Genomic DNA, 24,836 nt, shown 5'->3' with positions numbered 1-24,836 from the left:
CACACAGACTAAAGACTTCAGTGTTACAGCTCCATTTTGTGGAACTTCCTCTAGATAATAAAGCAGACACCAACCACATTGTGTTTTTGACACCACCTTATGCATTCCTGTATTGTTAATATCAGCAACAAATATAGCTGATTGCTGTGCGATCTGTTTACTGTAATTATGCTGTTTTCATTTGCTGTACACCCCTCTTTAAATATTAAGCTGCTTTGTAAATTTCCTAAATAAAATGAACTATGGATTAGTGTTACGTGCAAACGTGGCCACTGGTTCCCAGTAACATTTGGCTGTAACTCCTTGCACTTCTCTGTGAGAAACCATCTATTTAATCTGCTTCATTTCACACATTTCCTGCACCTCACCCCTCTTGATCCAGAGGAGCTAGCTGGATGCGTAACAGGTCATTTGTCTCATCTTCCCATGTCACATATACAATAGTCCTGACATGCAATAAGAAAATGCTCAAAGGGATGTATCTATTTTGGACACACTGATGTATCAGCAAAGTTAAAGCAATCAGGAGGGTTTGGATACAAAGCATCTCCGCTTGCCCTTGAAGAGAAAGAAAAACACATCCTTCCTCTGTAAACACAATGCCACAGTGTTGGCTGGCACTGGCCAAAGTTAAACCACTGTAAGATATTTAGCCTCTATTGCTCCTCAAGCTCAGCTAAGCACAAGGTGTTCAATATTGACCTAACATATTGACATGCTCAGGTTACCTTGCATTTCATTATGTGTGTGTGAACTTTATGGTACATCTGTACTCTGTTACATCATTTTATACTGTTAGTGCAACCATATCTGTGTATTTCATATAGCACACATATCTTGCCCTGCGTGTATCATTGTTGTCTCTCAAATCAACTCTCATTTTGCTTATGATTAAATAATCACTAGCTGAGCTTCTCAACAGAGCGAATAATGAAGGTGTCAATTGTCCCCAGTCGCTGAAGCCACAAACCCAGAGGCCAAATGGGAGGTACGTGAACCAACCTGGACACTGTGATCATCATCTGAGGCCCTTCTTTGTGGTCCAGAGGGTGGCAACAAACAAATGGACCTTTCCTGCAGTGGCTCCCCATCTTTGGAATGCTCTCCCCAGGGAGTCTCACCTGGTGCCTTCGCTACATATCTTTAGGTCGCCAGGAGAAAACACCATAAAATTACTGCGTCAGCTGAGAGAACCCAACATTTAACATAAATCAGAACAAAGTCCATCTTTCCTGGCACTCTGCAGCTGACCAAATGCCTCTCAAAATTCATAAGCATGACAAAAAGTCTCAGACTGGGAAGGGCCATGGCTCAGTGGGAGAGATAGGATAGCTCAAATATCTAAAGGACTGTCACATGGGGGATAGAGCAACCTTGTTTTCTCCTGCTCTGGAGGGTAGGACCTGAACCAATGAGTTCAAGTTACAAGAAGGGAGATTACAACTAAACATCAGGAAGAGCTTTCTGACAGTTAAGAGCTGTTTGGCAGACTCCGACAAGAAGTGGTGGACTCTGTGTTAAGATGGTGGCTATCCTTGCCCAAGTCTCAATGTAGCAGCATGAAATGTGGATATAATAACTACTGCGGTGTAGTAATGGGAAAAGATGGGTCCTGGGTTCAAGTCATTCCTTCCAACTATGACCTTTGCCAAGCCACCTTTTCTTGGCTGGAACACAACCTGCCCTACACCATTGGGTGGTTGTAATGGCGACTGAGATAGGTGAAGCATTTTACACACAGTGAAGCTTTATTAGCAATAAGCATGCTTAGTACCGAGACCCTACGCTCAGCTTTGCAAGTTATTTCATGCAATAAAGGGCTCTGAGGGGTTAGCTCACTGCTACAAAGGTTTGGTACCACCACTGATGCTTTTTTGTATGTGGGGAAAATTATAATATTGTTGGAAGTCCCTGGGCTCGTGTGTATTTCCATACTGAAGAGAAATTGCCCTGTGAGTACAATACAATTCTGATAAGGGTGGTTGAAACTAGGAGTCTTTCCCAGCCTATCTGGAGAGACAGCCTGAGACCTTTTTGTTGCAAAACATGTGCTCTAATACTGAGCATTTCCTTTGCCCTAATTTGCCATTTTCTGCCTTGCTTCTCTGCCTCTAGTTCCCTCATATTCATTAGTTCTTTACGGTCTATTTTTAGTTTATTTCAGCCCACACCTCCAAATACGTTTTGAGGCCAAAACCTTGCTGTGCAAAATAAAATCTTGTGTATGGAATAATCTGTTCTGCAACATTAATGCCCTCAGCTATGATACTTAATTCTATTTAGTGAAGTGTCTCTGCTGGCATCAAACGTGACTTGTGGAAATAGCCTTCCTTTCGCTCTGTGAGAAAAATCGCAAAAAACACCCCCTCACACTTTCATAAACAAAAACCTAATTGCCTTTATGAACTATATCCCCAGGGATGCCACAGAATGTATCTGAAGGAGGAGGAAATTGTGTTGGAAACGTGCACAAGGGAAACAGGGAATAGAATTGTAGGTGAAATGTGAGGCGATGATACTCTTACTTGGTGCTAATGCGGCAGCCTTCAGCACAATGTTGCAAAGCTTTCTAACCATAGACCCTACACCCCATGGCTATAAAATGCATCCTTCAGATTCTGAGTGTGCTTGGTTTCAACTGGTTGAAATCTTATTTATTTTAGAGGTGTTGTTGTATCCTTTGAAAAGAAAATCCAAACACTGGCCCAGACCCAGCTCCGTACACCAGCCATGGTAGTCACACATAACAACTGATGTTGTGTGCACATCAAGAGACACACCACTCTCATTCTGTGTGGCCTCGGCAAGCACTGCCAGCATCCTTGCTGGAGATATGGATGCAGGGACCAGCTACATCTCCACTGATTGTGCCCACAGAATGTTGCTTCTGCCCATAAACTGCCTTTGTTCCATCAGGATTATCATTATTTTTCTAAGTTCAAAGAAAGTGCGGAGAGGGGTTTAAAGAGGGATGGATCTCTGCAGAAGAGCTGAATGTGAGATCCCTTATTAGAGTCAGAGTTCTACCAGTGCTTTCCCCCCACAACATCTTTTCTTGATTAAATTTCTGTCTTGAACAAAACAGAAGCATCTTTCTTTCTAGCATCAGAGATTTGGCTGGTGAGGGAACAGAAGCTGAGAGAAAAGTCTGGCTTTTAGAGATATTAGCTTTGTTTGGCATACAGAATGGTTTGGAGAAATGACTTTCTCCCCAAATCAAGCCCCCCCCCATTTAACATGCAGGACTTGTAACTCGGTCTTTTACTTGGTACCGACAGCATAAATTGGTGTAGGCCTCGCTAATACTCTATAAATTCATTAAAATTATATTGTTAAAATATGTACTGGCTTATATACATAGTCCATGTGGGTGTTATTCAGTGTTGTCTCAAGGATCAAAGTCTGCTGCCATCCAGACAAATAGCAGAATTAGCCCCTCATGTCACACACTGAATGTCCCCTGCTGCTATACTTCCAACATGAACTCAGTCAGATGCTTATATATGGCTGCATAAATTCAATCTGTAAGATAAACTGAGCTTTAACAACAACAAATAAATCTTTAGTCAACTGAACTGCAACACTGAGCAGAAATGCAAACAATCTTGCATAGAAGTGTGATCACTGAAACTGCTAGACTGAAGTAGGAACCCCAACCAAGAAAAGGGGAGGAAGTATCTAGCCTCTGCTTGATTGTTTTCTTCAATCTCTATGTGTCAAATAGACTTGAAAGCTGCATTATCACATAATTTACTTGTTTGGAGGTTCTAGCAGGGGAGCGCAGCTATCGTATACCCTTGACCGAAGAACGGTACACTCCTTCTATCTGGGATGGTCGTCCTCTTCCACCGAGCGCGCAGCTTCGGGAGGGACGCACATGGAGCGGTGAGGGAGGAAGGGGACACCCGCCTAGCCAGCCAGATCAGCCGAATCAACCCTGGCGATCAATGGGGTGACAGATGTCGCAGCCAGATCGTCCTCACATGCCAGAGCTAGTGTCCTACATGCTGTCTCTTGCTATCTATGGTCTCACCAGATCACAGCAACTCCTTCCAGCAGCAATGCATTTGCTATCAAGGTCCAACTGAATAATACTGGCAGAAGGCGGATCCGATTCCTGTGAATTATATTGGCTTCCAGGAGTTGATGCCATCACCCCTGTGCTGGAAAAAAATGGTCCTGGGTGTGCACTGGGTCTCCAGAACATCACTGGTAGCAGCCACACTTCTGACTTAGTATTATAAATCCACAGCTACAGTGTATTAGTGGACAATAAACCCAGGAAACCCCCAGCATTGTCTATCATGCTGCTTCAGTCTTCTTAAATCAAATGATCCTTTCCACTCAGTTGAGCACCAATGGATTTCAGATAAACGTAAAGAACCTAAATGAGAAGTTTCACTGGGATCTTTTCCCTCCTTACACTGAACTTCAGCTTCCTGAACAGAACGTAAGAAGATACCAGGCTGCTGGATGTGACCAAAGGCCCATCTAATCACCAATTTGTTCTCACACTAGCCCAACAGAAGCCCCTGGTAAGCCTGCAAGCAGGACATGATTGTAACAGTGGGGCAGGAGAGCTGAAAAAAATTCTCATCTGGCAACCAATGCAACCCTTGGGTTTCAGATACCGGTAGTTCATGGGTAGGCGAGTCTAAAAAGCTCAGGACACAAATTTTCACAGCCCTCTAGCAACAATGGTGGCTCATTTACCATAAGTAATGTATTTAGCATTCACTCTGGAAGTGTATACTCCATTCTGACCAAACGAAACACAGAGGTTCCGAACCAGAGTCAGAGTCTGGTCATGAAGAGTGCAGGGCAGAAATAAAATATAGCAGCATTTTGGTTCTCTGTCCACAAAAGGCAATTAGATTTCCTGGAGATTCGGCTTATAATCCCCAAAAGTAGCATTCTAATGGTAGCAATTTGACATATATGCATATCAAGGTGGTTCAGGGCTTATAGACAAGTGGTTTCTCTCTTTCAAAGAAGTAGGAGTGGTTGTAAGGTTTATTAGGGGTTGCAAATAAACTTCGAAAGGCAACTTAATGGAGACTCAAACCACAAGTAAACAAATCCTTGTAAGAGTGCTCTCATAAACAGGTAATACAATGGAAAGGGGAGTCATCCCTTTGCCATGTTTCAACCCCACAAATAAAAAGATTACATGTGAATCGTGTTAAAGATCTCATGGAGGACTCATCAAAAATGGCTGTGTGATGGGAAACCGAGTGGGTCCTTTCTGGCCTGCTGCTTTCTGAAAGATCCAGGACATTATCATTTCTTCTCTTCGTCACATTGCCAAAGGAATGTTGACACTAGTTGTCACCTGGATGGATGTGAGTGTTTTAATTATCATCTGCCAAAGGCAATAATTTTAAGGCCAAAATTCAGGGCCGCAATCAGTCACTGGAAAGTCTCTTAAAGTCTTTTAATAATAAAGGCTGCGTATTTAACAATGGGGTTTTTTTTTTTTTTAATGAGACATCGTGGCTTATTTATTACCTGAACTTGAAGAGTTATGGGGCAATAAAGATATATAAAGTAATTTTACTCGGGAAACTTAATTATATTAAAAGATCGCCAAAGAATATTCCAGTCGCTTCACAACACGATGCAAGACAGGTGTGTCTTTCAAGTTACAAGGGATGATTTTGCCACAGGCTGTTGGGACGTGCCCCCTCCCCATCCATTGCCAGCAAGATCACTCCTGGATGTTTTCCAAGAAAGTCCCACAGAACACAGCCTCAAACCTTTGGCATTATAGCAGTCAGCTTCCTAAATCTTCCCCTGCCCGGCAGCTGGTCTTTCAGGCAGGGCAATTTACCTCATCAGCTGACAGATCAGATTGGAATCTCAGTTGTCCTTGCAGCAGGTATGGGTAACCCTTGAATCTCCAGATGTTGTTGCCCCATCTTCCTTGGCCACACTTTCTGGGGCTGATGGGAGTTGTTGTTCAGCAGCATCTGGAGGGCCAAAGGTTCCCCACACCTGTCCTACATGGAACTGTATATTGGTCTCCCCCCTGTCCTCTCAGTCTTCTCCCCTGTCCCCATTTTATCTCCCAACAAGTGAGCACCAAGGGAAATCTGAGTAGACACCCAACAGGCTGATTCCGTAGGCTATGGGGGTTTCTGTGGCGTCACAGCAGTTCAGTTCTATCAAGCAATCCCCTATGATTCTGAAGCTTTGGCTGACTGCAAGCTAAAGAAAACACTGTTGTAAAGGCCAGGCCCCATTAAACTGTTCTCACAAATATATTTCAGGGTGCAATTTTATTTATTTGAGGCATATCAGCGGGCTTTTCAATCAGCCACCTAATGAGCTTCATTGGAACCCAGGTCTCCCCAGTCCAAGTCCAACACACAAATTGCTATACAATGTGTTTCAGCACTATTGAACTTATTTAATAAATGTTTGTATTTAGACTTCCGGCGGCGACGCAATCGCCGGGTGGTCGAGGGCTGCTTCGGGTCCGAAGCGCCCTGTCCATCCCGGGGGTTAGGAGCCCCGCTACCGCAAAGCGGGGCTCCGGTTGGGGTGCGGGAAGAGCGTCCCGCACCCTGGGCTCCCCGGCAGCGCCCGCGGAGGCTCCGAACCCTTCCCTCGCCCCCCCTGTAAAGGGGGAGTGGGGGTGAAGGGAAAACGGAGCCGGGCTTCGGGGACATGCCCCAACCGGGATGCAAATGCGGCGACAAAGCCCGCGGTGAGCGTCTAAGTTCTACCTTTGAAGAATGGAGCTAAAGGAACCCGGTGGTCGTGAGTAAAGAATCTGATTAGAATTCGTGTTTTCGGAACGATCCGGGGGGAAGGAGAAAGGCAGCCTGCCTCCCTCCCTTCGAGCTCAAACTAACCAATTTGAGTGACTACTGCTACAGAACTGGTTACAAAGTATTTAAAATTGACACATGAGACTGGCAATCTCTTTTTTGGGGAAGTTAACTAGAGGAAAATATCTCCATTTAAAGTTGCGGTATTTGTGCTCCAGCTCAGGAAAATGGCGACGAACAAAGAGGCAGGAGTAGAAATATGATACCCACTTCCTCCTCCTCTGCCAGTATGTTGGGCTTCATCCTTGAACTGGTATTGAACTCTGGACTAACAGATGAACAGAGACTCACTGCCTTGAAGGTGGAACTGCTTTGTAGAAAAGTCAAAGTCTTGTGTGGGGGTCTGAAATGGAACCAATTGCCCACAGAGGAGGCTTTTAAAACTTTTGACACTTTGGAAGAAAGCCTTGCCAAGGAGCTGAGAGGGTGGATGGAAAGATGGAGAGAAATGAGTGAGCTACTTCGGAGAAGAAATTCGCTTTTTGGGGGTGGCAGCCCCAAGGCGACGTCAAGATTTTTTATATCCAGTCCCCGAGGTGTGAGCTCGGGGGCCAGGGACAGAGAATTAAGGTATTTACAAGAAGAAAAGGAATGCTACAAAGAACCGAAGAAGCTGAGGGATGATGAGATGGACACCCCTGAACTCGTGGCAAGGAGAGGTTTGGACTGTGCCTGGATCTGTGGACGTTTGGAGAGGGAAGCTACATGGAAGTTCAGTGCTGATGCCAACAGAAGAAGAATAATGGACAGAGGGGGTGTGGGGTGAAGCATTAAGTAAAATTTAAAGTAGCCTGTTATGGTAAATTGAAATCGGAGGGCGAATACTGTCAACAATATTTCTTTTTATATTTTTTATTCGAACATGAAAGGAGATATTTCAAGTTTTTATGTTATTAGCAGTGGTCTTAAGGATAGAAGAGATAGACTTGATGTGAATGATTTGTGAAGATCTGTGAGGTGGAGTATAAGCAAAGTGAATTTTAGTGGATTAAGTTTATGGATTAAGATTAAGATGTAGATTAAGATAAGAAATCGATAAGAATAAGTGAAGAAGAATTACGACGAGGTATTATTATGACGATGTATTCTTAGCAAAATGTTGAAGATATAAATTGAATGTAATTATACAATTGAATTTAATTTTCTTTTCTTTTCTCAGGAGAAATGGTTATAAAGTAGATTAAGGATATAAAATCGAAGGTGAAAAGGCAGGGGAAGTCATAGTCAAGATATGGAAATAGAAATTTTTTTTTTTTTTAGAAAGATGCAGTAAGATAACTTGACATTGTTTGTATTTGTTTTATTTGTTTTGCATTTGTTTAATTGTAGGTGTGGGTGTGGGTATATGTTGTTATAGAAAAATGCTAATAAATTCTTATTAAAAAAAAAAAAATGTTTGTATTTAAAAGGTGCATTACCAATCATCTTACTCTGTGCATGCCAGCTCTCCTCACTGTTCTGCCACCCAACCTGTATTTATTTATTTATTTATTTATTTATTTGTACATACATACATACTGTACATACATACATACCCCGCCCACCTGGCACAGCCCTAGGATGTAAGAAAGTACCCTGGGCCATGTCCAAAGTACTTTTCCCTCACCAAGGTGTGACCACAAATGGTCTACACACCAGAGATTAGGGAAGAGAGCTTCTATGGCTCAGTTCAGAGATCGTAACTCAACCATGGTTTGACCATTGGGAAGATGCTTTAGGTGTGCAACCCAGCCCTTTCCTCTCCCTTCACATGGTCTAACACCATTAATGACAGGTGTTAAACATAGTTTGCTATGGTATCTGAATTGTACAAGCTGTAGTTCTTGCAAACCATAGTTTACTTCCAAACCAAAATGTGAAACCCACATATAAGGCATGTTCCCAACGGCGATACCATGTTTTAGGCATGAAAGTAGGGTGATATCAGAAGGTGACTTCAAGGAGGTGGGAACCTCCACTGCCACTTTCTTCAAATAATTAAGCATTGATTATTAATTGTTGTTGTGTGCAGAGACAACACCTGGTTTCCAGGTTTACAGTCATGACAATATTACAAGCTTCAGATGGTGGACTTTTCATCTTTTCTAGCATGAACTGAACGTTATCCTTCACAAACGTAGTGGATAACCAGTTAAGGCAGTTACCTGATTTTCTAATAATACTTCATTTTCTCAGAGTATCATTACCAGCCAGAGAGAGAACAATCAAGTCCTCTTTAGAATTCAGAGCAGAGCATCCTGGGATAGCTCTTCATGAATTCGATTAAAGTTGATGTTCACTGTGAGGAATTCTTACAAGCATAAATAGTGTATGAGAAGTACATAAGTGTGGCACGCCATCCTGAATAACTCACAGAGCAAATCAGAATCCAAAATGTAAGATCACTCTGAAGACATTTAGTGCAGCTCGAGGGCTAAAACTCAGCCTACTGAAGTTTACAGGAAGGAGAGACGGATTGGGTAATCCAGGCTACTTAGAGGAAGAGAACAGTGTAAGTGTAAGAAATTTAGTAAAGCCACTTCCGCCTTAAGGAGGAGGTGAGACTGCGGGTTTCACGACCTCCCCTACGTGTGCAGTGGGTGGGAGGCCAGCCCTGCCTGTTCGACTGGGGGATTCCCGGCTGCGTCACACCCCTGGCCGGCCAATCGGGTTGGTCAGGGGGTGTGGCCTGCCCCATAAAGGCAGGACGCAGCCAGGGATCTCCCTCTTTTCCGCCTTCCAGCTGCTCCGGTTTTCCCACCCTCCCACCCTTTAAGGTTTCTTTCTTTGACCTTGCTATGGACTTTGGTTGGTCGCCGTTGAGGGGCCTGGTAGGAATTTTTCCACTTGGCAAATTGGCACCAGCCACTTGGTTTTTCGCCTACCTCGTAGCAAATCGTCACAACTTTTTGGCGGTTAGGCATTGGAATAGTTCTGTAGATGGAAAGAGGGGAGGTAGCGCCATCACCTGCCCCGCATATTGAAGGGTAGTCTGTTAAAGGATTCCGGGGGGCGTGGCCCTGTCCGAAGCCTAGGGAGGCTAGGGCCTAAGGCATGCCCCCTATCGGTGACCCCAGGGGAGCTCCTAGTTGATGTGCATCAGCAGGACTCCCCCTACTGGTTGTTAACCCTTCCCAGACTTCTAGCAGATGGGCTGAAGTCAGATATAAATCCAATGCCTAAGCCAATACAGCTCATCACCTGTAACCAATAAAGTTGTGGCCTTTTTTTTTTTAGCCCATTAACCTTAAATAATTGTGTCATGTGTCATTATTTCTACCTGGGGGGGGGGGGTTGGGAACTTGCCATGCAAATGAGTGAAACGGGGCTGGGCACCATACAGCATGTGAACTATTTGCCCTTTCATATGCTAAAGCAGCTGTAGAATCAGGTGAGCACATTGTCATTGTTGCCTGGAAAAAAAAGCAAGCGGAGAACATCGTTTCCAGACTGTGTCCTGTCTTGCCCGCTTATTTGTTTCATTATAGATTGACGTCATTTCCAACAAAGGTATCCTAAGGTCTTATGTGGAAAGCCCAACAACCTCTGGCAGTCTACAAAATGTCATCAGCTGTTTCAATGAGAATTAAGTCTGCAGAATGATTTTTATATTTATCAATGCATTGCGGATTTGAAGGTTATCCAAAGGAAATCACCCTCATCTCTATTTGTTTTTTAAATGTTACTGGTTAATTACCCGTTTTTATAATAACAGAGCCTGGGGCCTGCTTATGTTTCCATTGATGTCAACAGAAAATGTCTACAGAATCTTATTTTGCCTTCAAGATAAGGAGCAGCCTATTTCTCAAATTATATGTACATATAACCATGCCAGACACCAGCAGGTAATTATTAACATTATTCATCTGTACACTATTTTCTCTTTCCATGATCTGACATCATTGGGGTGGGAACCTCAATAAATTTAATTTAATCTGGCAGTTCTGTGGTGCCTTTAGTTTTCAAGAGTGACACTAATAACGGAAATCAATTCCCATTGTGGTACCTGTGTGGTGGCTGCTCAACTTGAAGCGCCGGTGTTAACCTCTAAAACAGGTTTGAAGAACCTCTGTCGCACCCCCAATGTTGCTGAACTTCAACTCCCATCATCCCTTGCCATTCACCATGCTTGCTGGGCTGATGGGAGCTGTAGTTTAGCAACATTCGGAGGCCCAAAGGTTCCTCACACCGTACCCTAAAGCCCCATATGACCTAGGGCCAGGTTTTCTGAAGGATATGAATCTACCTGAACCCCAAGGTTGGCATCATAAGCCCTGCCTTCTGGCCTGTCAATCCAGACCAGAATTTGCAGGCAACGGTGACAAGACTTCTCGGTGGAGGCTCTGCAGCTGTAGTATAACTTCTGTAAAGCCACGTCTTTTGACAAGCCCTGAAGACTTATATTCTGCACTGCCTCATGAGCAGTGTGATGGAAATTCTTATGTGCACCGTTGCGATATATTTACATTATTATTATTATTATTATTATTATTATTATTATTATTATTATTATTTATTTCTACCCCGCCCATCTGGCTGGGTTTCCCCAGCCACTCTGGGCGTCTTCCAACAGAGATTAAAATACATGAAAATATCACACATTAAAAACTTCCTTGAACAGTTACAGGTAGGTAGCCGTGTTGCTCTGCCATAGTCAAAACAAAATAAAAAATAAAAAAAATCCTTCAGTAGCACCTTAGAGACCAACTAAGTTTGTTCTTGGTATGAGCTTTCATGTGCATGTTGGTCTCTAAGGTGCTACTGAAGGATTTTTTTATTTTTTATGTCCTTGAACAGGGCTGCCTTCAGATGTCTTCTGAATGTAAGGTAGTTGTTTATCTACTTGACCTGTGATGGGAGGGCGTTCCACAGGGCGGGCACCACTACCGAGGAGGCCCTCTGCCTGGTTCCCTGTAACTTTGCTTCTCGCAGTGAGGGAACTGCCAGAAGGCCCTCGGCGCTGGATCTCAGTGTCCGGGCTGAATGATGGGGGTGGAGACGCTCCTTCAGGTATACAGAACCGAGGCCGTTTAGGGCTTTAAAGGTCAGCACCAACAATTTGAATTGTGCTCGGAAACATGTTTTAATTGTTCGACACTGTTTCAACTCTGAATGCAGACTTATTATTTTGCTGTTTTATTTTGGCGAAATTTTATTTCCAGAGGCTGGATTCACCACCATTATAGTTAAATGAATTAAGCAAATGTCTCGGGGCTAGTACACACATGCATGCTCATCGCTAGAAGACTACAGCGTCAAGGATTTGCATGTATTTGTGAACAGTCCATGATAGATCTCAGGAAACCTTTCTTATCACCCCACATCAGGAGTGGAGAAACTGGATCAGGCCGGAAGGCCAAATCCTGGATCCCCACCCCCACCCCCACTGATATTATCATGACATCTGGTGACCAATTTTTCTTTCATAGTGCAGCAAGCTATGCTATAAAGAGCACGGACCAGCAACAGAGATCCCCATGGGAAGCCAACACACTTGATGTCACTGCCTATCAGCTGATACGCACTGACAGCAAAGCCTCTCTTGCCAATAAATCAGGAGGGCACTTCAAGGCTCCCAACTGTGCACTGACAGCAGCAGTGTAGTGACCAGTTTAGAACCGCATGATCCCTTCAGGACAGTCACAGTCCCGCCCCCTCACAACCACATACCCATCTAAGATGACAGAACCTTCTAACATTATACAATAAACTTATAATAAGAATCATTGGGGATACATTGCAACAAACAATGCAGATCTCCATGCATTTTCCTTCAGCTAGATCTATTTTCTGTGCATGGGCAAATTATTTGGAGTGCTCCAATATCACTTCGGAGTAATTGAAGTTGTATTTTATTTATTTATTTTGAAGTTCCATTATACATAACAGAACTTGCCCACCGTTCTCTTGTAAATGAAGAAACTGTTGCTTTCAGTGTTCCTTAATGCTGTAGCTTTGCAGCATACAAAAGAACTCATCTTCAGTGTTCTTCCTGCATGCCTTCTCTAGAGTGACCCTAGTGTTAGGATTCATTCCCCATGTTGCAGTCATGGGATTGTTTCTATCACATGACGGTGTATGTTTTCATTCCACATTGTGGGAAGTGACGGAGACAGGATGTTTTTATTACTGTGTTTCTGTGATGTAGGACATTTGTCCTTTTGTTTTTTTCTCTTTGCTGTCTGATGCTAAAGAGGAAGGAGCTGGGTTACAATGCTCTGAGTGTGTATATGTAAATAAACGTAGTTTAGCCAAAAGCTGTGCTACTGAGTCTGAATGCTGACTGCTTATACTCTGCTGATCCTGAAGTGTGCTGATGCCTCTTGGTATCAGTCGCTGTGGTGGCAGAGAACATGCCAGTCGGGCATGTGTCTCTGCTGGATTTCTACTCGTGTGTAGGATCTCCCAACACCTAGGAGCCAGTCCTCAGTGACTGACTCACCTCTTTTCACTCCAATTAGCTCCAACAGCTAAATAGCTCTCATGCTGATTAGGAGACGGGCATCAGAAGCTGGCAACAGGGAACCTTGTTGGAGAAACGGTAATGGGTCTTTGACCCCCCCCCCGTGACCCTGAACCCCTACACCTCTAACTGCCCGTCACACCTTTAACTGCCCCACACCAGGTGCTGCGTATGACATGGTTCAGAGGAAACAGCCTTGCAGGCCAAACTGGGGCCTGGGCCAGGCTGAATTAGTCCCTTGGGCTGGACGTTCCTCATGCCTGCCTCAAAGGAAAGGCTTCTCAATGGAGCCAGTTCTTACATTCATCTGCCAGGTATAAAACAGCAATAAGTCTGCATTCAGAGTTGAAACAGTGTTGAACAATTAAAACATATCGTAACGGTGCACATAAGAATTTGCATCACATTGCATCAGAAGGCTAATACCCTCCCCACCACCACCACAAAAAAACACCTGCTGCTGTCATTACGTCTTCCGAGCAAACATTGAAACCTGACAAGTGGTAGTTTCAACATGTGCCATGGGGTTGCAAAGTGAGTGGATTCTGAGGTCAAAAATCAAGCATGGGTGTGGTTGTTCACTTATCTGAATGCCACCCACTCAATTTCTTTCCCCTGTATACAAAAGGTAAAGGTAAAGGACCCTTGGATGGGTCCAGTCAAAGGCAACTACAGGAATGCGGCACTCATCTCCTTTTTCAGGCCAAGAGAGCCAGTGTTTTTCCAAAGACAGCTTTCCAGGTCATGACTAAACCGCTTCTGCCACAACGGAACACCGTGACGGAAACCAGCGCGCACAGAAACGCCATTAACCTTCCCGCCGGAGCGGTCTCTATTTATCTACTTGCACTTTGACGTGCTTTCAAATTGCTAGGTTGGCAGGAGCTAGGACGCAGCAACGGGAGCTCACCCCATCGCAGGGATTCGAACCACCGACCTTCTGATCTGCAAGCCCAAGAGGCTCAGTGGTTTAGACCACAGCGCCACACACGTCCCTATCCCTGTATACAATACTGAGGTAGATGTAACAATGGTATGAGACACCCTGGGGCATCTTTATATGTTCATATGTATTTTCAGCAGCCATGTATCTTCCAAAGCCATGGCAAACAAATATATTTGCTTTAGGGCCATCCTGAGGAACCAGCAGCCATGAGAATGGCCCTGGAGTCACATAAAGGCTTCTTGGCAATTGTACATGGCTCATGTCCAACTGCTTGGCAAAGACAAGTTTGGTTAAATCGTGTCCTCCCTCAAAGAGGGCACGTGTTGCGGTGCGACCTGGCAACCAAACCCTGTGTTGTGGGTGGGAACGTTTGGATAGCCACAACACCCTATTGGTAGGTCCCTTGATGCTGGGTTTAATCAGGCCAATGGGACGCTAGCCAGACAGATCAAGGGACCTATATATGTCCATGCATGTGTCCCTGAGCTTCCTCTTTGGGACAGTGCACCGGAACACCCGCCCACCTCTCCCTATATTTAGGGCTTGCTCTTGACCTTGCTATGCCGTCGTGTGTCGTCTGTCGTTGGGACAGTGGCACGGCAAGAATTATCCCCACTTGGCTGATTGGCTGGTGCCATTTGGGTTTCACCTGCTGCGTAGCAAATCATCACAACTTGTAAGGTTGCGGATAGGCTCTGGTTCATGTGATAGGGGTGGCAGAACGCTCTAGCCTGCACTGCTCTGTGCAAAGGGTATTCCGTTAATGGAATCCAGGGACACAATGGTTTGGTCAACCCTGAGAGGGGTTGTGCCCGTGCCGAGTCCAGGGGGACATCTGGGTGGTGGACTAGCCTGACCCCGGCTTTCCACTGTTTCAGGTGTTCACCCTAGGCTGATCTATGCTGGTGCCCTGGGTAAGCGCTACCTGCCACGGTGCAGGGAGCTAGTCGAACCAGAGCCTATGCAACCACTCACAAATAAAGTTGTGGCCTAAATTCTGCCAAAAACCAAACCAAAATTTGAGACTTGTCTGAATTTATTTAGTGGGGAGGTTAAAAGGTCTAAACATGCAACGGGGCAAGTAGCTAGTCAGAATCCCACTCTAAGGCAGAATGTGCTTACTCTGCTACAGAAAAGGAGTTAACAGAAGATATTGAGAGCCAGCGAGTTTCTGAAGTTTCCTGCTCAAACATTCTTCCCATTCAATGTAGCAGGAGAACATAGCAGAATCCAAATGACCCCTTATAATGTTGCAGCACTATTACAATGCAGCAAAACTAGGACCTTACAAGATAAAATCTTTCTCTCTCTTTTTCAGAATAATAATATTGCTACCTTTCTCTCTCTCTCAAAGCCTTATTCAAACAATTAATCCTGAAGTATGCTCAAAAGAGCAACAAGCCAGGACATCAACACACCAAATAATAGCACTTGGTATTTGTATTTTGCTTTGGATAATTCCACAAACTTTCCTTATCTCAAACTATACCTTATCTCAGTTCTGCATTAGCCTTTCTACCTTGCACAGCAAGGCTGTGACCTATTCTTGAGGGGGGAAATCTCAGCCATTGTGAATGCTCCTTTGGGCCCCCTCCTGGTCCTTTGATTTTGGCCTCATTGCCTAATGCCAGACATAGACCTTCTGGCAACATTCACACTATACATCTAAAGATTCTTATAGCACTTAACAGACATGGGTTGTCATCCCCAAATACCCCTGGGAACTGTAGTTTGTTATGGAGAGCTTCCTGCAGCCAATTGGAAGCTGTGCCTTGGTTTCCGAATGTTTTGGAAGTCAAATGGACTTCCAGAACAAATTCCATTCAACCTCCGAGGTATGACTGTATGTGCAAACTTGACCACTTCGATCTACAGAACTGTCATTCCCAAATCAATCTTTTATTGCAGCACACTTTGGAACTCCCTGCCTATTGATATCACACAGGTGCTCTTTTTCAGCACCTGCTAAAAACATCTTTTTCTTTGGCCAAGTCTATCCAAACAAGTTGCAATAGGTTTTAATTAATTTGGTTTTAGCTTACTGACGATTTTATTTTATTTTTATTTGGAATACTTGTTTCTAACTGTTTCTTTGCTGATAATTTGATCGTTTTATTCTTTTCTGTGGCCTTCTTTGAGGTTTTATTTGAATCGTCCAGTATACACAAGTTGTAAAACAAGAAAGCAAGAAAACATGAGTTAGGCTGGAAGAAAACCCCCTCTGAGTCTTCTGCCTCCGAGTTTGCTTGAAATACCTGCAAGCCCCTGCTACAGGTTAGCTAGCGTCTCCCTGCTACTTCCATCCAAAATGAGCCAAGCATTAATGTGAAAAATTATGGCTTCTGCTTGTGGCTAATGGCAGCTCCTGCTGCTAGCTCTATCCCTGAGGCTGTTACCATCACTGTACCAACATTCCAAGGAATCATCTGGGGGGGGGGGAGAAATGGAGGACAGCAGGCAGGAGAAAAGGCAGACCCAAAGGGTACTATTACACGCTCAGGAAAGTATGACTTTGGTGCCTGCAGCTGAAACACAGAAGCCCTGCTGATGCAAACGATTAATAAGAATTAAGAAGAGATTATGGGTCGGGCTTTCACCTCTATATTTATGGGTCAATTGCAATCGAAAGAATCCTAAGCAAATTATAAGGAAAATATAGACATGAACAGAGCCTTAACTTATGCATCCACCTCATTCTAAGCATTTCAGGCAAAGCAAGAATTAGGGCAAAAGGAGCCCAGACTGTTTGACGCACTGATTTCTGCTTGGGGAGGCAAGGCTTCCTTCCTTTTCTTTTTCTAGTTTAAAAGCCACTGAGTCTGCTGGCAATTTCAAGGGCGCAGCACCAGCACTGCGGCCACCAGTAGCTTTGAACTGTAAAAAAAAAAAATGTCCAGAAAGAATCTGATTGGTTCCTATTAAGGGAAATGTGATTGGTTCTTTCGAACCTGTGCAGAAATTCTTTTGGTGAATAAAACAGCCTGAGCCGGAGAGGCGGGATGGCACTTTGCTCACCCTTGTCATGCACTCAGAGGTCTTGCAGGACAAGCCATGTGTGTGTGTGTGGTTATTTCTCAGAGTCCAGTTCTCCATGTTGCATTCAGAACGCAACAGAAAAAATAGGGGCAACAGACATGGGAGTTCTGCACACTTTTCCTTTTGATGCTACAAGATCTCCTCTTCCTAGCTTTATATGTGATGCCAGTTCTTAGAAGCAGAGGGTTGGGGCAAGATGCCCACTGAGTGAGCTGAGTGAGCTCACCTGGCAGCACTGGCCCCTCAAATACCTTTTTGTTTGTGACCCAATCCCACCAGAACCACACGGCAAGCTGAGAACAGGTGGCAGCACCATTTATTTCCTCTTAATACTGATTAAATGCTCGGGGAGGGAAGGTAAGAAAGGAGAGGAGCAGCCTGAAGGCTCTAGGGACTGCAAATGGACCATCCTACAGAAGATGGGCTACAGCAGGTGTTGGTCCCCAAGTCCTGCATCCAGTCTGGTCTTCAGATCAATAGCTGGCTGGCTTCGCTGTGTCCCTGTGCACCAAGAACCTTGGAAACTGCTGAAAGCTTGATGCTAAGAGGCCAATACAAGGTGGAGAATTTAAAGTCTCAGCTTCCATATCTGCATACAGTCAATCCACCTCTTTAATTCTTTTTCCCTGAGCAGGCTCTGCCTTGCAAGTCGAGTACAAAGCCTGGGATGGAGTAGCCTGTTAGGCAATTTTCTTCCTGTGCATTAAGGAAATATTGATTGATTGAACAAGCTGGAATAAATCAAGCTAGCCAGGAATTCTGGCTGGGATCAGGGGATGGAAAATGCTTTATTTGCAACTGCCTTGTAGAATCATAGAGTTGGAAGAGACCACAAGGGCCATCCAGTCCAACCCCCTGCCAAGCAGGAAACACCATCAAAGCATTCCTGACAGATGGCTGTCAAGCCTCCGCTTAAAGACCTCCAAAGAAGGAGACTCCACCACACACCTTGGTAGCAAATTCCACTGTCGAACAGCTCTCACTGTCAGGAAGTTCTTCCTAATGTTTAGGTGGAATCTTTTTTGTAGTTTGAATCCATTGCGCCGTGGCCGCTTCTCTGGAGCAGCAGAAAACAACCTTTCTCCCTCCTCTATATGACATCCTTTGATATATTTGAACATGGCTATCATATCACCCCTTAACCTTCTCTTCTCCAGGCTAAACATACCCAGCTCCCTAAGCCGTTCCTCATAAGGCATCGTTTCCAGGCCTTTGACCATTTTGGTTGCCCTCTTCTGGACACGTTCCAGCTTGTCAGTATCCTTCTTGAACTGTGGTGCCCAGAACTGGACACAGTATTCCAGGTGAGGTCTGACCAGAGCAGAATACAGTGGTACTATTACTTCCCTTGAGCTAGATGCTATACTCCTATTGATGCAGCCCAGAAGTGCATTGGCTTTTTTAGCTGCTGCATCACACTGTTGACTCATGTCAAGTTTATGGTCTACCAAGACTCCTAGATCCTTTTCACATGTACAAAGTTCCTTGCAGCACCCAGCACCCTAAATGACTGGAGTTCTTTGCAAGAACTAAAATGAATTTTGCTTCACCCGAGCTAGATAAAGCTACTTCTTGAATTATTTCTGTTGTTATTCGAACAGGCCATTTGAGCTTCAGAAGCTTGAAAGCAGAAAGACACAAACCAATAATATAAAAAGCTGTACCACAGGTTCAAACTAGCACAGTGCTATCTACACTGACAGGCAGAATTTCTCCAGGTTTGGAGGAAGAGGACTTTTTCAACTTTACCTGCAAGGGTTGGAGACTGAAGCTGGGATCTTCTGCTGGGAAAGTATGTACTGAACCTGCCACTCAGCCAGCCCGTATCCTTCTCTAGCCTCTACCTACCATTTAGAAATGCAATCCGCTTTGTTACCATGAAACCGCTGGCTGTAGGACAGGGTGTGGGAACATATTGAAAGCACACAGTGCTAAGGGCTGGCTTGGAGAGTGGGAGGAACAAGCTGGTACATGGAAGAGAAGGGCAGCAGAAGCAGAATGAGCAAGCCAAGAATTAAGTGCTTGGAATTAAGAAGCAGAGGGAGACAAGAGGCGTAAATACCGAGGCAGAGACCACACGGCCGAGCGCCACCTAAATTCCTATGGCAAAAGAGACATACCTTATTGTCTAAAGGCAGGAAAGGGAGATGGAGACCTTTAAAATGCTGGTGCTTGGCCACCTATGGATGGGAAGACTTGAAGCTCTGCAGCTAAACGCCAACTCCTCCTGCTGCCGCTCTCCCTCCTTAGGTGCTCTTGTCTGCAAAGTCTCCGCTTCATCTGGAGCTCAGAGAAAAGGCAATGCAGGGAGGGCTTGAATCCCCAGATTCACACCTGCCAAACATTTGAGAAACCAAGAGAGGTTGATTTAAGCTCTTCCACCTGGCGATTGCTGAAATTAAGAGCTCTCCTCTCCCACCCAAAAAAAACCAACCCACACACACAATTCTTCTTATTGCTATGCGCTATTACTTATACAGTGGTACCTCGGGTTAAGAACTTAATTTGTTGCGGAGGTCCGTTCTTAACCTGAAACTGTTCTTATCCTGAAGCACCACTTTAGCTAATGGGGCCTCCCGCTGCCGCTGTGCCGCCAGAGCACACTTTCTGTTCTTTCCCTGAAGCAAAGTTCTTAACCTGAAGCGTTATTTCTGGCATTAGCACCTTAGAGACCAACTACCGGTAAGTTTGTTCTTGGTATGAGCTTTCATGTGCATGCACACTTCTTCAGATGCATGCACACGAAAGCTCACACCAAGAACAGCCTCAGTTGGTCTCTAAGGTGCTACTGGAAGGAATTTTTTTATTTTTTATTTTGTTTTGACTTTGGCAGACCAACACGGCTACCTACCTGTAACCGTTATTTCTGGGTTAGCGGAGTCTGTAACCTGAAGCGTCTGTAACCCAAGGTACCACTGTATAGCACCATCAATGTACAGTACATAATTCATTCCCAGCTTTCTGCTATCAGCTTGCAATGTAGAAAAACTTGCAATGTAGAACAGCTAATATGATTTGCATGCTTGGGACCCCATAACAAAAGACAGTGCTAACAGAAGGTTTCCCCAAAGCAAATACCGGTACTTGTTTTCCTCAGCACTGCAGCAGAGGAAAGGGTGATTCTCTGCCCCTGCCCCCCCCCCAAAAAAAATGCCTGCTCGATCTCAATGATATTATTAGCTCCAAATGATACAATTTCCTTTAAAAAAAAATTAAAAAATACACTGCTCATTAGACTCAGGTCCATTTATTTTCACATCCAATTTGGCCCTTGGTTTTGCATCAAAATACGCCATCAAAATGCAAAACGCATCAGCCATCAGCTTTCTCTGGTTTTCTTTGCAAAATCTTAACAACAGCAATGGACAACCTCCCCTGACTCTACATTACACAGGCTTCCTTTCGGCTATGGCAAATCTAATTAAATTCATTCCGTATACTGCCCATAATTGAGTTGGGTGCAGGCAGAAAATGTACTGTACTGAGAGCACAGAGAACAGGTTAAAAACTCTCCAAAAACGCACAGGCATTCCTGGCAAGATGCAATACTCTGAGGCTATCCTAAAAGAAAATTATGGAGAGAGTGGCAGGTCTCTGATTTCAATGGCCTACTTCCAAGTATATATAAGCGGTGAACAATCGAAAAATGGTGGCTGTCGGCAATCATGAAGAGCTCCGTTGATGGTGAAGACCAGTGGAGGGATATCTCCACCCGCATCCAGACCCTCTGTAGCAAAGCAGATCAGGGGTATGGATTGCTCTGTGGGTGAAATAAGAATATTTGCATACTTTCTCCTGTATTTTCACCATCTATTTTTCTCCGGGTGTTTTGTTTTTAAGATGGGGAGGAGCTCGCTGACCCAGATAGTTTGGATGTATAACAGACCCTCCAAGTGTCCCTGTTTTCCAGGGACATCCCTAATTTAGAGAAGCCATCCTGGTTTCTGATTTGATCCCGGAATGTCCCACTTTCCCTTAGGACATCCCTATTTTCATTGGAGAAATGTTGGAGGGTATGGAGTTATTCAACCCCCGAGCTGTCTGAAGGCAATCCTGTACAGTGGTACCTCGGGTTAAGAACTTAATTCATTCTGGAGGTCCGTTCTTAACCTGAAACTGTTCTTAACCTGAGGTACCACTTTAGCTAATGGGGCCTCCCGCTGCCGCCGCACCACCACTGCCCAATTTCTGTTCTCATCCTGAAGCAAAGTTCTTAACCTGAGGTACTATTTCTGGGTTAGTGGAGTCTGTATCCTGAAGCATCTGTAATCCGAGGTACCACTGTATAGGGAAGTTTTTAAAAACGTTTAATGTTGTATTTCAAAGTTTGTATAGTAAAAATTATCATTATGGAAAGGGACGTCCCTATTTTCATCGGATAAATGTCGGAGGGTATGGTATAAAGCTTCCAAGGTGTGGCTGGGGGGAAACAATGTTTATGGGATGAGGAGAAGTGTAATAAGGAAAAGCAAGGGGATGTTTTCTGACGCGAGAAAACTCATCACAGAACAACTAGAATCTGCATATAGATCTGTAGTTTTATGGGTCTTCCCAACAGAGCTGCCCCTACTATTAGGCAGAGTGAACAAGCTACCTCAGGTGGCAGGTGTTAGGTATCAGGAAATGACAGCAAGGTGTTGGGGGGCAGAGTGCATGCATCTCATGGCCTGCCTTGCACCCCCTATTCTAGCCTTCTGCCCTCAGGTAAGACAGAGGACAATGTCTCATCACCAGCGCTGAAAACAAGACTCAAGAATCAACCTGGTTGGCTTCTCTGGGGGGTATGGGTTGGGCGCCATCTTGTCCTCTGTCTCAGGAAGCAACATGAGTTGGACTAATCTTGCCAGTAGACAAAATTTAAGTCTCGTGGATTTAAATGAGATTTAAAGCTGCTTCAGATATTATGAATTCCCTCCACAGAAAGCACTTCCATGCAGCGAATTAAAACATCAGCCATGCTGACTGAAAATGTGATAATTATAAACACATCTATTTTTCTGTGTGGATACCTGCTGGGAAACCTTGACAATCTGTGGTTTCTCTGTGTCCTTGTAGCAAAACTACCTCTTCACACTTTTTCTTCTTGTTCTGAATTGCTTTCCATATTACAAATTTGTGTTTCAGGTGATTCTTCAGCACAACTCACTTCCTGAGCCTTCTTCTTCTTCTTCTTGGCACATCCAAGCTAAAGATTTAAACTAAGTTTAAGAACTATTCCCTTTCCCAGGGGGATTCCTGGGAATCATGTGGAGGCTAAGAACCTTGAACGAAGAATTCTTAGCACTGTACCTTGCGAACTACAGTTCCCAGGATCCTTTGGGGGCAGGGATGGAGAGCCTCAAGCCCCTTAAGACTCACTGCACCTATTTTTCTCCAGGCCATGCCCTTTCCTGACCAAGCTCTCTGCCCTCCTTGAGAACTTTTGCCTGGTTGGGATTGGCCTTTTACATTGCCTGGATGGAAAGATGAGTACATAGATAGAAACATCTGATTTTTGTATGGCTGGAATGTACCCCATCATTCAAAGAGGAACAGCTGTCTAGGTTAGAAAGTTCAAGTTCAGCAAAATCCCAAAGGGTAAAGCCTGCTTTGCTGGACAGAATGGAGATCATTCAGGTTCCAGCATACCATACCTTTCCCTTTTTTGCGGGAAATTCCCTTATTATAGCATTGGGAAATAGCAGGGAGGGTTGACAGCTATGCAGCATACGCACGTTTGCCTTTGGCCCTGTCCACTACTGGTGTGAGGCCCCCAAAAGGTTGCCTGTGATGTAATGTGGACCCCGGATGGGAAAAGGTTCCCCACCCATGCTTTAGGAAAAGCCACAAGAGGTAAAGTTGTATAAATCTGATATATATTGCTAATGTAGACCAGGCCTCCTCCGTAAGCAGAACTCGTGATCTTTTATCATCAACTCTTTTTTTTAATCATCAACATTTCCTTTTCCAAAGCTTCCTGCAAATTTGTTTACATCACAGAGCTGTTCTGCTTAGTGTAATGTGCACTGAATGTTTTCTGTGCAGAATTGATCCAACTGATTACAGGAAAAACCAAATGGAAAGACTTATTGCCTTTTTTTTCTTGCAGATAAAAATAGTATGGAAGCCAAACTGCATGAAATAGTGCCAATTAACTCCTTCTCTATGAAACACACACAAACTCTCAGACCCCTTTTTCTACCGGAGATAACTGCTCGGAAATTTGTCTGCAGTTACTCCTCAATGTTAAAACATTCATCAGCTTTCCTCTACATTTCTCTGACATTCTCACAGTGCAATTCTTGGCAGTAAACTACTGGTGCTTATTTATTTATGGCTTACTTATTGGGGAAAGGCCGTAGCTCATTGGCAGAGCATCTCTTTTGGATGCAGAAGGTCCTAGGTTCAATCCCCAGAAACTCCAAGTGGGGCTCAGAGAGACTCCTCCCCTGAAATCCTGACTTTCAGTGAAGGCAATACTGAGCTAGACCATCTCACTCAGTACCTGCAGCTTCCTATGTTCCTATGAGGGGGCAGGCAAAGCGATGCCTGGGGACATTTAAAGGGATTGGCAGCAACCATCGATGCTCCTTGGCACCGTAAAATAATGCCTGCCAGTTCCCAGCTTAGCTGCTGCCACACTGGGGGCGACCTAATTCAAATCCCTATTCCCTCTCGACTCTCTAGCAGCGCCATCACCTCCTCCCACAGCAATTTCTACATCCGATTCAAGGGCAGACAACTGACGAGTCCCAAAGCGAGACGCATCCAGCATTCATCGCCTGGAGGGACGTTCTTTCAGACAGGCGGGTGCTCCAACAACACAGCACAAAGGCATGGAGTACAAAAAAAAAAAATCCCCACGCTGAAGTCCTTTAGGCCGAGAAACTCCAATGGAATTTGAGCTGGAGACACGGGGAGGCAGGGAGAGAAAATAATTTCTGTGCATTAAGCCAGGAGGGGAGGGAAGACAACTTCCTCTAAATACAGGAAGCTCAGCAACTGTTTGCCCTGATTTGAACATGACCTGCCTTTAACCATTTATTGTGGGGAAAGCGGGGTGGGCATGGTCTGTTTTTAACAACATTTTTAAAAAGAGATTATTTGCACTGGATAGTCCGGCCTTGCACAAGTTGCACTGCGGCAAGTTGATCACAACCCACCAGGCATGTGTGGCAGCCTAACAGCAGTTCAAGAGCATCAGAAAGACCTGCTAGATCAGACCAAAGGTCCTTCTCGACCGTCATCCTGTTCTTGTTTTTTACAGATGCTACTGAAGGAGGCCCAAAACAGCATCTCTGGTTGCTTGCCACCGAGCAATTCATCCTCATAAGGTACCCTGCCTTTAAAGCTGGAGGTTCTATTTAGCTAAAGACCTGTTTTCCACCATGCATGGATGTTTCCAATCCATCTAAGGCTGCATTCACGCCACAGTTTATTTCCCCGACGTTTCCCTAACTATTAATTTAGGCATTATGTTTCAACTTCCACGCGGTGTAAAAGCCACTTCTGAAAACCTAGCTTGATAATAGTGCATGTTTAGCACTCATTTCTGTGTTGTTCGATTCCAGAAAGAAAGAAAAATCAATTTACAGCCCCC

General features: G+C 44.5%; 1 protein-coding gene across 6 annotated transcripts in view; it reads right to left on the bottom strand.

The window, feature by feature from the left end:
- The window catches only part of MAPK10 (mitogen-activated protein kinase 10), a 214,992-nt gene that overhangs the window by 135,943 nt on the left and 54,213 nt on the right, over positions 1-24,836 (bottom strand). For 5 of the 6 annotated variants that reach the window (XM_033160672.1, XM_033160673.1, XM_033160669.1 and 2 more), the window contains exon 2: positions 19,378-19,591. The exons of the other annotated variant lie outside the window; for it this stretch is intronic. The gene's annotated coding sequence lies outside the window, so the exon portion shown is untranslated. The remainder of the gene's footprint in view (positions 1-19,377; positions 19,592-24,836) is intronic. 6 annotated transcript variants of the gene reach the window in all.

The sequence above is a fragment of the Lacerta agilis genome, chromosome 9, assembly GCF_009819535.1.
Source record: "Lacerta agilis isolate rLacAgi1 chromosome 9, rLacAgi1.pri, whole genome shotgun sequence".
Lineage (NCBI taxonomy): Eukaryota > Metazoa > Chordata > Lepidosauria > Squamata > Lacertidae > Lacerta > Lacerta agilis.
Note: the sequence above shows the minus strand (reverse complement) of the source record. Positions and strands in the feature narration are given on the sequence as shown.